Raw genomic sequence first — 7,940 nt, 5'->3', positions numbered from 1 at the left:
CCGCAAGACGACTTTTGCGGTTTCTGTTCACAAAACGCTTGTCTAAACGTAGCCTCAGCTGATAGAGTTGTGCCCTTCCTGATGATTTGTCGTACATAACTTGTAACTCGCTTTGGATAAAAGCGGCAGCTAAATGACTAAATGTAAATGTAGATTCATTGCGTCATCTCACTCATTTCAACTGAAATATGTGTCCATGTATGTAAACATTGGAAGGGGCCAATGAAATAAGTTATAATTAAATTTAAGTTAAATTATATAAGCCAGTTGAAGTCAGTTAGCCTCAAGCTTGTCTCTGAGTCCTTTTATAGGTGTATAGTTATATGGGTGTATACAGTATGTCTATAGGCATATAGGTCAATACGTGTATAGCTCTATAGCTCTATAAATATTTTGGCATATTAGTGTATGGGCGTCTGTGCTGTGGGGTAGTTGGTCAATTATAAGTCCCATTGTTGTGAGCATATAGTGCATGTGTTCATCTCCTCCACTCCTGTCTAGCTCTCATCTCCTCCACTCCTGTCTAGCTCTCATCTCCTCCACTCCTGTCTAGCTCTCATCTCCTCCACTCCTGTCTAGCTCTCATCATCTCCTCCACTCCTGTCTAGCTCTCATCTCCTCCACTCCTGTCTAGCTCTCATCTCCTCCACTCCTGTCTAGCCCTCATCTCCTCTCACTCCTGTCTAGCTCTCATCATCTCCTCTCCTGTCTAGCTCTCATCTCCTCCACTCCTGTCTAGCTCTCATCTCCTCCACTCCTGTCTAGCCCTCATCTCCTCTCACTCCTGTCTAGCTCTCATCTCCTCCACTCCTGTCTAGCTCTCATCTCCTCCACTCCTGTCTAGCTCTCATCTCCTCCACTCCTGTCTAGCTCTCATCTCCTCCACTCCTGTCTAGCCCTCATCTCCTCTCACTCCTGTCTAGCCCTCATCATCTCCTCTCACTCCTGTCTAGCTCTCATCTCCTCCACTCCTGTCTAGCTCTCATCTCCTCCACTCCTGTCTAGCTCTCATCATCTCCTCCACTCCTGTCTAGCTCTCATCTCCTCCACTCCTGTCTAGCTCTCATCTCCTCCACTCCTGTCTAGCTCTCATCATCTCCTCCACTCCTGTCTAGCTCTCATCTCCTCCACTCCTGTCTAGCTCTCATCATCTCCTCCACTCCTGTCTAGCTCTCATCTCCTCCACTCCTGTCTAGCTCTCATCTCCTCCACTCCTGTCTAGCTCTCATCATCTCCTCCACTCCTGTCTAGCCCTCATCATCTCATCCACTCCTGTCTAGCTCTCATCATCTCCTCCACTCCTGTCTAGCTCTCATCTCCTCCACTCCTGTCTATGTTGTCTCACTCCACCACGGCTCACTCCCAGTGCAGGTCAGCGTAGCCACGCATGCTCCAGCAGTTCCTGTCCGTTTGCATTCAGACACGAACTGCAGGAATTTCCCAGAACCAGTTTGTCAGCTCAGAAACCACACAACACACAGCTGCCACCGTGATGACGACATAATAATAATAACACCTTGTAGAACCGAGAGGCTGCAAGCAAAGTACTAAGGGCTGTGTGTTAAATACTTTTGAAGCTTCGTTCAACGGGCGCGGGATTCGAACGGGGGAATAAAATTTGAATATTTTTTTTTTTTTTTTATTTGAAGTCTTTATTTCGAACATGCAATGAATACAACAAACAATAACAAAAAAGAAAAACAACTCAATCTGCATGTTCGAAAAGGAGTAGGAAGAAGTATACACTTATTTAATCCTACCCCTTTTCCACTACTCAAATGAGTGTACTATTTTAAACATAAAAAAGAAAAGAAAAGAAAAGAAAAAAAAAAAAATGTATAAAATAAAATAAAATAGAAACAAAATAAAAATGTAAACACCTGTGAATATCAAGTCCCTTCTTCATCCCTGTACCTTGTGAACATAATTTCCTTATACATCAGTTTGAATTGTCTCATGTTTGGACATTGCTTTAACACCACATTAAGACTGTTCCACAGTTTCACTCCACATATTGAGATGCAGTGTTTTCTCATGGTAGTGCGTACGTTTAGCACCTTTAAATTGTGTTCTCCCCTCAGATTATAACCCCCCTCCCTATCAAAGAACAATTCTTGAATGTTTCTTGGAAGTGCATGACTTTTTGCTTTATACATTAATTGTGCCGTTTTAAATTCCACAAGATCATTTAACTTCAATGTCTTTGACTCAAGAAACAATATGTTAGTGTGATCACGATAACCTGCAATGTGAACTATCCTTATGGCCCTTTTTGGAGTATAAAAAGTGGTTGTAGTGTAGACTTATAATTGTTTCCCCAGACTTCAGCACAGTAATTTAAATATGGTAAAACTAGTGAACAGTAGAGAATGTAGAGTGATTTTCTATCCAGGATGTGCTTTACTTTACTCATGACTGAAATGCTTCGTGAGAGTTTAGATTGGACATGTTTTATGTGAGGTTTCCAACAGATTTTATGGTCTATTATTACACCTAGGAATTTATTTTCATAAACTCTTTCAATAATCACATCATTTATTTTAACTTGTACCTGAGTATCCAATCTACAGTTTCCAAACAACATAATTTTAGTTTTGCTCAAGTTCAATGATAATTTGTTTCTATCAAACCATTCCTTCAATTTCTTCATTTCAGATGTGATGACCTCTAAAAGCTGCTGGACATTCTCACCAGAAAAAAAAAGATTAGTGGAGATAATATATTAAACAAAGAAAAGAAAAAATGGTTAGTTGGCTTATTGGCTAACCTCTCTCCTCTCTATCCTCTCTCCTCTCTCCATGGTAGTAGTAGGGCCTAAAAAAAAATTGTTTATTTCCGGTTGCCGACCGACCCTGCCGATTTAGGTGCGACCCAATATATTTTATGAGTTTAAATATATATATATATATATATAAAAATCAAATTTTTTTAAAAAAATTTTTTAATAAAGTTTTATAGAAATCTTTGTCAAACCTTTAGTATTATGGATATTAAACATGCTGGCAGAGTACATGCATCCATGTTGTTGTGAACATTTTAATTAAATAAAGAAATTCCATATCCATAGTCGCCGTGGGAAAGAATAAAATAAAAAAATAAAGTAAATTCCCTACCTACCCATGGCCTTAACTGACAACCAACAGGAAACAACCTATATTTTTTGTTATGCCTAGTTAGCTAACCTCTCCTCTCTCCATGGTAGCAGTAGTTAGCTAACCTCTCCTCTCTCCATGGTAGTAGTAGTTAGCTAACCTCTCCTCTCTCCATGGTAGCAGTAGTTAGCTAACCTCTCCTCTCTCCATGGTAGCAGTAGTTAGCTAACCTCTCCTCTCTCCATGGTAGCAGTAGTTAGCTAACCTCTCCTCTCTCCATGGTAGCAGTAGTTAGCTAACCTCTCCTCTCTCCATGGTAGCAGTAGTTAGCTAACCTCTCCTCTCTCCATGGTAGCAGTAGTTGGCTAACCTCTCCTCTCTCCATGGTAGTAGTAGTTAGCTAACCTCTCCTCTCTCCATGGTAGCAGTAGTTGGCTAACCTCTCCTCTCTCCATGGTAGCAGTAGTTGGCTAACCTCTCCTCTCTCCATGGTAGCAGTAGTTGGCTAACCTCTCCTCTCTCCATGGTAGCAGTAGTTAGCTAACCTCTCTCCATGGTAGCAGTAGTTGGCTAACCTCTCCTCTCCATGGTAGCAGTAGTTGGCTAACCTCTCCTCTCTCCATGGTAGTAGTAGTTAGCTAACCTCTCCTCTCTCCATGGTAGCAGTAGTTAGCTAACCTCTCCTCTCTCCATGGTAGTAGTAGTTGGCTAACCTCTCCGCTCTCCATGGTAGTAGTAGTTGGCTAACCTCTCCTCTCTCCATGGTAGTAGTAGTTGGCTAACCTCTCCTCTCTCCATGGTAGCAGTAGTTAGCTAACCTCTCCTCTCTCCATGGTAGCAGTAGTTGGCTAACCTCTCCTCTCTCCATGGTAGTAGTAGTTAGCTAACCTCCCCTCTCTCCATGGTAGTAGTAGTTGGCTAACCTCTCCGCTCTCCATGGTAGTAGTAGTTGGCTAACCTCTCCTCTCTCCATGGTAGCAGTAGTTAGCTAACCTCTCCTCTCTCCATGGTAGTAGTAGTTAGCTAACCTCTCCTTTCTCCATGGTAGCAGTAGTTGGCTAACCTCTCCTCTCTCCATGGTAGTAGTAGTTAGCTAACCTCTCCTCTCTCCATGGTAGCAGTAGTTGGCTAACCTCTCCTCTCTCCATGGTAGCAGTAGTTGGCTAACCTCTCCTCTCTCCATGGTAGTAGTAGTTAGCTAACCTCTCCTCTCTCCATGGTAGCAGTAGTTAGCTAACCTCTCCTCTCTCCATGGTAGCAGTAGTTAGCTAACCTCTCCTCTCTCCATGGTAGTAGTAGTTAGCTAACCTCTCCTCTCTCCATGGTAGCAGTAGTTGGCTAACCTCTCCTCTCTCCATGGTAGCAGTAGTTGGCTAACCTCTCCTCTCTCCATGGTAGTAGTAGTTAGCTAACCTCTCCTCTCTCCATGGTAGTAGTAGTTGGCTAACCTCTCCTCTCTCCATGGTAGCAGTAGTTGGCTAACCTCTCCTCTCTCCATGGTAGTAGTAGTTGGCTAACCTCTCCTCTCTCCATGGTAGTAGTAGTTGGCTAACCTCTCCTCTCTCCATGGTAGCAGTAGTTAGCTAACCTCTCCTCTCTCCATGGTAGTAGTAGTTAGCTAACCTCTCCCCTCCCCTCCAGGCCGTGTCAGACGTGTTCAGCCAGAGCGTGGAGGCCCTGTGCCGGACGACCTCGCCCCAGGATGCTGCGTTGGCTCCAGAGATGCACCTGATCAGAGCCTCCTTCGCCCTGGGCCTCTACGTCAAGAGGAACGCCCCGGAGCTGAAGGAGCGAGTCCGCAGTGCCATGACTGCATTCCTCAACAGACGTGTCGGCAACTGGGTGGCTCAGCGAGGGGGATGGGTGAGTCCAGGGGGGGGGTCTCTCAAAGCAGCATTGGTTGTTTTTTGGTGCAGTATCCCTTTAACCTGGGTCCAGCTTCTAGGAAATGTTTTTTTTTATTCCGGTAAATGAACGATAGAATCACAGAATTTGGAAAAGAGCAGAAGTGCTCTCACCGTTCTTAACCCTTTCACTGCCACACTACCAAACGGTTAACCCTTTCACTGCGACACTACCAAACGGTTAACCCTTTCGCCATGCTCTAAAGACTAACTCTAACCTTAACCAACTTCGAAAGAGGGCCTAAACTTAACCAGTTGGAAACAAGGCGGACAGTAATAAAATTAGCAATCAATCAATTAAATAGTCCACGCTCACTTAAAACAGCGCACCTCCCAGCTGCTTCTATAGAAAGTAGGTAAAAATAAAATGTGCAATTAATCAATCAATCAATCAATTCGCACGATTTTTATTTTGTTCCACAATGACTCATGACCCATCAATTACATCATCCAACATTGTTTAAGAAACTAAGACATTCGCTGTGACAGAATCGTTTTTTAATTTAGTCTTTATGACCCTATCACCATTATCCTTTCGTAATGTTTCCTGTCCGGCTTGTCCGCCATCTTGCTTTCATTCCTAAAACGACGAACGGCGCATTGATAGTGATGCGGTTGTGGGCGGGTCCTGGGACCAAGAGCGTTGGGTTATGAAAATACCCACGTGTAAGTTGACTGTTTCAGCCAATCAGAATCGAGAAATGTGCATGCCGTTGTATAATCAAAGATCCCTGCTTTCTAGTCTTGCACGAGGACCAATCAGCATGGGTATGGGCGGGTTTCATTTTCCATTGGTGGGGATTTTATTGGCTGTTTTTAAATAAAGTGCGGACGCAGGATTAATAACGCTAACTTTTTGTTCGACCAGAGAAACAAATATACTAATTAAAATAGTTGGACCTGCGAGATTTGTACTTTGTAGGTCTGCATTTTAAATGTAAGGAGTAAAAAGTATGTTTTTTTTTTCTCTGAATTGTAATTGAGTAAAAGTACAAGTATACAAACCTAATAATACTTGAGTAAAGTACAATTACTCAAGTACTTTCCACCCCTGCTCCTGTCACACACCAGCTCAAAGTAAGTGACTCAGGGAGACTCAGACCACGCATGAGATAAAGTGAGTGAGTGAGTGAGTGAGTGAGTGAGTGAGTGGAGGATGCTGGCAGTGTTTTCGGTGTTGATGGTGTTTATTTGTTCCCTCTCTTTCAGAACGTCGTGGCTGATGACGCGTAGGAGGAATTGGGAACAACTGAAGAGTTTGTTGAAACCAGTTATGAATAAAGACCTCAACCCTTCTCAGGAACATCAAGCCTGCCAAGAACACAAAGAACACACACACACACACCTCTCCACACAAACCCCCTCACCCCATTGTTAAGACGAAAGTCTTTCTCTGGTCTGCATCCCCTTAACAATTGTGTGTATTGAGCCGTACTGTATTGTACCCATTCTGCAATCTGTTAACATTTTCAATCAATCAATCAATCAAGTCCCGCCCTGATCGACCCACTGTGACGAAACACTATGACATCATCACTTAGGGACCTCTTTGATCTTCCCTCTTCCTATGACATCATCACTTAGGGACCTCTTTGATCTTCCCTCGTCCTCAGGACCAAGGGATCAAACACATTGTTCCATAATACAGTTCAAACACATTGTTCCTATGATATGGTTCTTCATGATGCTGAATAACATGTCCTCAGTGATCTTGTCCGCAGGGGTTCCCAACGTTTTCAGGCCGCGACCCCCGAAATAACGGTGTCAGAGAGGCGCGACCCCCACTGTCACAGGAGGTGGTTGAAACATGCAAACGTTCACACACACTAATAAGCATTGGAGGCTATTAACAGTTTCACTATTAATCAGGTTTTATTCTGTTTCGGACATCATCCATAAATGTATTGAATTGATGAACCGTTGGTTTATAGTTTATACCAGTCATGTTCATCACCCTCTTGTTCACCATCAGATAACTGCTTGAACAGATTGATGCATTTTCTCAAATTCATTCATCAAAACACCAAAGGCTTGAAATTGCTCGTTCACTATTCCCACGTCTACGTCTTACGAGTCCGTCGAACAGCGCATCCAACTCGTTCTTGCGCCTAGTCAACGCACCCAGCTTCACCCTGTGAGAGCCTAGTCAACGCACCCAGCTTCGCCCTGCGAGAGCCTAGTCAACGCACCCAGCTTCACCCTGTGAGAGCCTAGTCAACACACCCAGCTTCACCCTGTGAGAGCCTAGTCAACACACCCAGCTTCACCCTGTGAGAGCCTAGTCAACACACCCAGCTTCACCCTGTGAGAGCCTAGTCAACACACCCAGCTTCACCCTGTGAGAGCCTAGTCAACACACCCAGCTTCACCCTGTGAGAGCCTAGTCAACACACCCAGCTTCACCCTGTGAGAGCCTAGTCAACACACCCAGCTTCACCCTGCGAGAGCCTAGTCAACACACCCAGCTTCACCCTGTGAGAGCCTAGTCAACACACCCAGCTTCGCCCTGTGAGAGCCTAGTCAACACACCCAGCTTCACCCTGCGAGAGCCTAGTCAACACACCCAGCTTCGCCCTGTGAGAGCCTAGTCAACACACCCAGCTTCACCCTGTGAGAGCCTAGTCAACACACCCAGCTTCACCCTGTGAGAGCCTAGTCAACACACCCAGCTTCACCCTGTGAGAGCCTAGTCAACACACCCAGCTTCACCCTGTGAGAGCCTAGTCAACACACCCAGCTTCACCCTGTGAGAGCCTAGTCAACACACCCAGCTTCACCCTGTGAGAGCCTAGTCAACACACCCAGCTTCACCCTGCGAGAGCCTAGTCAACACACCCAGCTTCACCCTGCGAGAGCCTAGTCAACACACCCAGCTTCGCCTTGTGAGAGCCTAGTCAACACACCCAGCTTCACCCTGTGAGAGCCTAGTCAACACACCCAGCTT

At 44.8% G+C, this 7,940-nt stretch overlaps 1 long non-coding RNA gene across 1 annotated transcript in view; it reads left to right on the top strand.

Moving 5' to 3' along the window:
• LOC311229983 overlaps window positions 1-6,645 on the top strand; it is a 10,871-nt gene extending 4,226 nt beyond the window's left edge. The window contains exons 2-3 of the long non-coding RNA XR_014619767.1: window positions 4,734-4,955; window positions 6,206-6,645. This is a non-coding gene — a long non-coding RNA (uncharacterized lncRNA). The remainder of the gene's footprint in view (window positions 1-4,733; window positions 4,956-6,205) is intronic.
• Window positions 6,646-7,940: the final 1,295 nt, after the last annotated feature.

Source organism: Notolepis coatsorum (assembly GCF_963971535.1).
Source record: "Notolepis coatsorum genome assembly, chromosome: 6".
Classification (NCBI taxonomy): domain Eukaryota; kingdom Metazoa; phylum Chordata; class Actinopteri; order Aulopiformes; family Paralepididae; genus Notolepis; species Notolepis coatsorum.
Note: the sequence above shows the minus strand (reverse complement) of the source record. Positions and strands in the feature narration are given on the sequence as shown.